We start from the raw sequence: 7,306 nt of genomic DNA on the forward strand, positions 1-7,306 counted from the left end.
CTCCGAAGAATAGATCAAAAGATAGGTTCAAAGTTGCCAACGAAACCCTAATCATACGAAGATTAAACATTAGAAACAAACCCTAAAGGATCAAAGATGACTGAAACCAAAACAAGGAAAGTTGTTGTCACTATACCCTTTGGTCATTTGGCCTGGTCACTTGGGGCAACCAAGGCAGTCGTCCAAGCCTACTGTGTATAGACAGTAAAACCTAAATTTGATTGGAAACTCATCGTTCGAGTTCCAAACACTCCGAAATTAATAGGAAAACTTTGAAATAATATAAGGAGACCATCTAACATGGTTTAGGCCTCAATCATGGTCAACGGAATAAAAATCTAACGAGTCTCATTTTAGGCTTCATCTGAAATCAGTCTGCAAATTTCACAGATAGACTAAAGTGAATGGGGATTCACTCTAAGACTAAGAAAACAATAGATCAAGGTCTAAAAATAACTTAGAAATAGATCTAGCATGGATTGGAAATTAAACAATCATGGCGATTCATGCTAAGCTTTTACCAAAATCACACAATGATGTTACGAAAAAGAATAGAGTGAATAAGACTTAGAGAATAAAAGAGTAGGCCATTACAATAGCATAAGGCCTTCCTCATGATCTCATCAATGGGTAAAATCACTGGAGAATATAGATCTAGAAGGAATGAGAGTGTTTGCTAACCTTGAAGAAGAAGATTCAACAAGCGGAAAGTCTCACGAATGCTTGGGGATCTTCCTTAGTCTAGGAGAGAGTGTTCTAGGGTGCCTCTAACGTTCTCCAACAACTTAAAGACAAAGTGACTCGAATAAAATTGAAGTTTGTTTATATAGGGCTTCAAAAACCCTAATTTCCAAAAAGTACCAAATCTGTTCCAGGACTGATTGGTCGCTTGGGGCGACCAAGACAGCTGCCAACCTGTATCTTTTGGCCAAAAACTAAATTTTGTCCTTGAAAGCCCTAAACTTCTCTTGGGTCATTTTCCAAGTTACAAAAGGGTCTTACCTGGTTTTATGGGACCTTCCATTTGTGTCAACGCTGCACTCATGGTCCATCTACCAAGTCCGTCATCACTCAAGTTGCATCTTCTTCCGAAGTCAAACAATGTTTCTATCATAGGATCATCACCATCTACTTTCATTGGTTCCATGCCAGATCCAATGGATTCAATTGGAATGGCCCACAACTTTCTTCTTCCTTCACTTCAATTCGGGTCTTCGGACTTACAATATAGATTTCCGAGTTAGGGTTGTGAGGGATTTCACATATACCATATCCACTGTTGTCATGACTCAATTTTGAGACAATTCATGGAGCAATGAAAGTAAAAGAAGCAATGGAAATATCTAAAGTGGTAAAAAAAAATTAATAATGAAGTCAACAAACAAGATAGGGCGTCAGATTGGTTTGTGCAGGCAGTAGGGACCGAATGCAGCTTTGCTGCAAACTTAAGTTGTACAATTAACTTGAGTTAATTAATTCTGATACATTCTATGATTCAGGTTCTGTTTAAGCATAAAGAATCCTAAAAGCAACCATTGTGGGAGTTCTTATATCCTGGTAAACAATTTGCTGTAACCCTCTTGCATCCCGTGGCGAGGACAAATTGAAGTCTTAACGGAAGCAATGTTGTAAGGTCCGTGGTAGTACCAACATCCAAACTTTTTTATGCTTTTTCAGGATTTCTCACCAACATGCTACCACATCCATGATGCAAAGAAGTTGCTATTAGATTGATTGTTCTACTTCTAGAAGTATTATTTGACAATGAGTGGTCCAAGGTGAGCAACATTAAGACGAATAATGTCCCCATATCAATCTATAGTGCTATGCAGGACTTCAAATATTCATCTGTGGATGCCGCATGGCACATGACTTTGTTCTTGAACATGAAGCACACCAACTTGTATTGCTAAGGATAGCTTAGTTGGTTCTTCTATGAAAAGCATGCATGTAGCATTGGAGCCTTGAATAAGAATCTGGGTAGATTTTTTGAGTGTTCTGTGAGATCTGCAGATCTGACCTGATCTTTTTATCCATCGGTAGTTACAAATCTATACAAATAAATGCAGGCAGGAAAATTATACTTTGAACTACTTCTTTCCAACTGCGGAATCTCTCATACATACATTTTGACGTCCTTCTTTCATCAATTGACATTGACTCAGTCAACTATAGCATTCGATGTTAAGATGCTTCTCCAAATGTTGACCAACTATGTTGGTTCTCAAATTTGGGGAGTCCTGCACTTCCATGAAAACAGATGTATCTGCCTTATCCAATGTCAGCATGACTCGATTCTAAACTATTCAAATATGAATTTTGTACCCATATTTCTCATTTTCTGAAACCATCCTCTGTTATTTGAGCCAAAAACAGAACTGAAGAAATCAACCATCTTCAAACACCCAAGACCAGCTGAAAATACCTAAACAGGATACTAGTATAGGAAACTCCCACCACCTAAAAAGAAAACCATACATCCAAAATAACAGCAATCATGTCCTGTGAAGTCAACCCAGAAGGTTTTTCTCTTTAATTACTATGCAAGGAAGGTACATCATTAGAAGATTACAGTCTGAGAGTTTCCTGCTATATTAGCAATATACATCATACTGGAGGAGGCTACATCAGTAACAAACTTGGCATCAGCAAACTATTAGCAAAGATTAACCAAAATAAGTAGCTAAGTGAAGAGGCCAAGGGATACGAGGTGTAGGTAGGATCTGCTCCAGCATTGGCTAATTGCTGTGGATAACAAGTCCATCAACCTGAACAGAGTTCATTGAGGGAAGATACAACCACGCATCATAAAGACCATGCACGACTAAAGTTTCACAGGTCTCCAAAATCAAGTCTTCCAAGTTGAAAAATATCACCAAAATCATAGTACTTGATGCTTCTAGCTTCTAAAAGAAATTATCAATCTTGCATTATGAAAACTCAAAAACACTCCTGTGCCTCATCTCCTCTCAAGATCAATGCGGTCGCCCCGTTGCTTTTCTATAGTGCCGCACTACCCACCACTTGTACCTCCATTTTATGACTTCAGATGGTACCTGCAACCTCCAGCACCAGCACACTTCCTGTCCCTCCCTCCTTCCCTAGGCAATGTTTCCCTTGTTTCCTTGCATAAATATGGAGTCCAAATAAATATGATTTGTATGTGAATGCCAAATTACTTATCCCTTGGTCTGCTAGGGATTGTACGGTAAGATGCTCCACTAGAAACATAATGCATTCTTCTAGTCCTCCAGGATACACGGGATTCTCTCCTTTTGTGTTTTGGATTCTGGATTTTGTTCCAGATTCCAACTGAAGGAGGGGTTTCTCCACTACTTTGGTTCCAATTTTGGCCTTGCTGATTTGAGTACATCCTCTTTGTTGTATTGGATTTCCTGGATTACTAGTTGGCTAATGCTATTACCATTATCAATTTGATCACCATTTTTGACATTATAATGGAGAAACCTATAATGTCTATAGAAATTCAATGTCAACAACCATAAATTTGGTAGTTCTATTTCAAGCTTTTTGTGGAAGGGAAAGACTGCAGAGATCCATCCCAACCTTCTGTTTTGTAAAAAAATGTCCAGTGGAAAATAGAAAAGGAAAGGGACTACAAAAGTATACCAGGTGTTATATCAATTTATGAAATCCATGTACAGTACTAGTGCCGAGGCATTCCCAGACAGAAAAGAAAAAAACAAAACAAAACTTGTAACTCCAGCTTCAGCCTTGCAATCGGCAGAACTGAGAAACATAAAAGAGGTTTACAGATAACAGAGAAATTATGAACAGCAACACAAGAAACATTCTGAACTTCAAAGTAGAAGATTGGAAATATACTGTTTTCTGAAAAGAATAAGTGAAACTGCTTAGGAGTTCCAATTTCAGCAACTTCATGTTATGGAATTTTTGGAAGAGGAATCACCAGAGGAGGTACTCTGTGTTTGTGAATTTGGTGTTGTGGATATCTCAGAGAAGAAAACTATGTCCTCAGGGATCTCCGAAAGAACTTGAAGTGTTCTAGGAATGGGAGGTGGGCTAACCTCCACTATCCCCTCAAGCATCTGAACCATAAGACCCATTGATGGTCTACGAACTTCATCATCTTGGATGCACCAAGAAGCAACTTTACAAAATCTGGTTAGTTCTGCAAGATCAGCGTTGCCTTCTAATCTGTCGTCCAAAATGCTGATGATTTCCCCATCTTGATTGATTTTGCTTGCCGCCATAGTAGGAAAGAACTTAACCTTCTCACCTTGATCAGATTTGTCAAAATTTCTTCTCCCTGAAATAAGCTCAAAGAGCATCATTCCATAGCTGTAAACATCCGCCTTCGATGTGATAGGAACACCTGAAAGCCACTCTGGGGCGAGGTATCCTCTGGTCCCCCTAAAAGTTGTTAGAACCCGACTGAATTCCCGACCAACGAGTTTTGCTAAGCCAAAGTCAGCCACTTTGGGACAGAATTCGGCATCCAAAAGAATGTTCTCAGGTTTGATGTCACAGTGTATGATACATTCTCTGCATTCCTCATGAAGATAAGCTAATCCTCTAGCTGTTCCAAGTGCAATTTGGTATCTCGTTTTCCAGTCTAAAACCTCGGAGCCTTCTTTTGTGTGAAACAAATGGGAGTCTAAAGAGCCATTTGGCATAAAATCATAGACCAGCAACCTATTAGTACCTTGGGAACAAAAGCCACGGAGGCGAACAAGATTAACGTGTTGAATCGTCCCAATGGTACTTACTTCAGCTCGGAACTGCTTCTCTCCTTGGTTGATGGCTTCTAGCTTCTTCACAGCTACGATAGTCATGTCAGGCAAAGTCCCTTTAAAAACAGAACCAAAACCTCCTTCACCTAGCTTTTCAGAGAAGTTCTTGGTTGCAGTCTGCAAATCTTTGTGGGAAAATGAAACCATATAACCCTCAACTGCCTTAGAAAGTCCAGCTAATTTCCTTCTCTGTCTTTTCCACATTAGCACCACCAGAAGAGCCAAGAGGGTTGCAGCTACACACCCTGCAACAGCACATGCAATAATGACACCAACAGTGATTGCCGTCGGGTTAGCTTCAGCACCATTAAGTTTGACATATAAGTCTTGAGCACCACTGTTTCCAGCCGAGAGTTGCTGCAAATTGATGAGATCTCCTTTCCACAGGAAGCAACCACTGGCGTTATACGCATAAGCATTACAGGAACAGTTGTTCAAGCAAGCCGATTCGCAGGCTTGGGCACTCCCAAGTGCCACAGCCTGCGAATTTATGGGCAACGCCATATTTGGCATCTTAGTGAACCCATCTTTCTGCCCTTTTACAGAATCATTATTGGCACACTGCAGTTGGATATTCCTCACGCACCCACCAGACCAATCACTCAAATTGAAGTACTCTGTTTGGTAACGTGGACTGAATCCCTGCGAACATGAACAGGGAACCACAGACTGGGCATTGCAAACACCAAAAGCACCACAAAGAGCATAAACATCACACTTTTGTCTGGGTTGAGACCAAAATAAATTCCAACCAGTGTTTTGCACCCAAGTCAGTTGCTGGATAGTCCCTTCCACAGTCATCACAAATCTAGAGGTGATGTTAGCAGATGTATTATATAAACTATAAGTGAAATAATTCTCATTCGGATTCGTAATATAGGTGAAATTGTAAATGTAGTTAGCGGTCATTTCAGGAACTAAGCTGAAAATATGACCATTCCAAGTCCCACTCGTCCAGTACCGAACAGAGTCATTCCACAATATAAAATACTGACTGGTCCCAGCAGGATCTAGCTCCAGAGAGAAGAGCCCTGAAGCTGGATCTTCTGTACTCTTCCATGACATGAGACGCTGGGATTCATTGGTGATTTTGTTTAGCCCAATCTTTCCACCAGGCAACCAAGTGTCCGATGGATAATTAAAGCTCTCCCATAAATAATTAGAGGAATTAGAAACATCTCTGAGAACAAGATTTCCAGAATCAAGAAGTATTACCTCAGTAGAAATGGAAGATGCGAGGGTCAAATTTGTGGACCAAATAAGGGTTTTCGATGAGTCGATGATGACTAGGTTTCCATCCTCTTGGAGCCTCAGCTGTGAAGAATACTTATCATAGACTGGTTTTTCTCTGTTTGCTACCCAAACGGTGGTGAATTCAGGTATCAGTGACAGTGCGTACCACATACCGACGTAGTAGTTCTGAGAGTTGTTACCTGACGAGAAAAAACCCAATTCAAAGGTTCCAGTTCCGCTAGAAAGTAAAGTTTTATTCCCAGAAATAGATTCACCAACAGAGAGGATTCCAGCTCCAAGAGAGAAGTGGGTATTGAGAGAGAAGCAGAGAAACAGGAGAAGAAAGTGGAAAAACTTTGTTGCACCCATCTCTGCAAAAGTTGCAGAATCAGAGAAGTCAAGTTAGATATTTAAAGGAAGAATCATTGCGTCTTCGAGGAGAAGTTGAGAAGTCAAACATGTCTACTCTGGATAGTTCTCGCAGTTTTATTATTTTATTCAAACGTTTGAACAAATTCACATAGAGCAGATGGAAGCATCAAGCACGACGTTTGAACAAGTCTTAATTAGGAGTTCCCAAGAAAAGAAAAGGAAGAAGAAAAAAATCTTAATTATGTGTAGTCAAAATTCTACCAAAAGAAAGAAATCCAATCAAACCGCCGGCTCTTATTCCTTTCTAATTCTCTTCTTCTTTCTTTTTTCTTTTTTTCGTTTTTCTTATGAATGTGTGATTCATCCTTACACATAGCTCAATTACATTATTAAAAAGCTGTTATATGCAATTTAATGCCATCAATGAGGACTAAACCCTTGCATCTTCACTAAGAGGCGTCGATCATTACCAACTGGCAAACTTTTTTATTTTCTTGGTTTTGTTCAATTTATCTCTCTAGCGTGAGTTATGATCCCTTACCCTTAAGGGTAGATGACTGTGATCCTCACATCCTTTTACCATAAGTTTAGAAGGGAGCTTACTTTTATCCACCTTGTCAATGCTTAGACATGACCCTTCTTCCTAAATATATTATGAAGTATGAAACAGACATAGTCCTCAACTGGCAGAAGTAGAATTTTCAGACTCAATCGAGTTAGTTGCAAATTTAAAATTGAAAAGAACCTTGATTAGTACAAATAGATCCCCCTTTCCTTGCAAGCACACTACACTTTACACAAGTCAAATCTATGCAAGTGCAGATTATATCCTTTCGCCCATGGTCGACTTATAGTTTTCTTAGGATTAATAAAAATTTCTATCTTCTTTCAAAAGATTAAGAATTCACATTTTTTAACAATTGAGT

The 7,306-nt window shown here is 39.4% G+C and overlaps 1 pseudogene; it reads right to left on the reverse strand.

Annotated features, from left to right (window-relative positions):
• Positions 1 to 3,341: 3,341 nt before the first annotated feature.
• On the reverse strand, positions 3,342 to 6,497 carry LOC149028799 (G-type lectin S-receptor-like serine/threonine-protein kinase At2g19130 pseudogene; annotated as a pseudogene).
• Between the last annotated feature and the right edge of the window lie 809 nt (positions 6,498 to 7,306).

The sequence above is a fragment of the Hakea prostrata genome, chromosome 1, assembly GCF_041222555.1.
Source record: "Hakea prostrata isolate BN-2017 chromosome 1, UWA_Hpros_2, whole genome shotgun sequence".
Lineage (NCBI taxonomy): Eukaryota > Viridiplantae > Streptophyta > Magnoliopsida > Proteales > Proteaceae > Hakea > Hakea prostrata.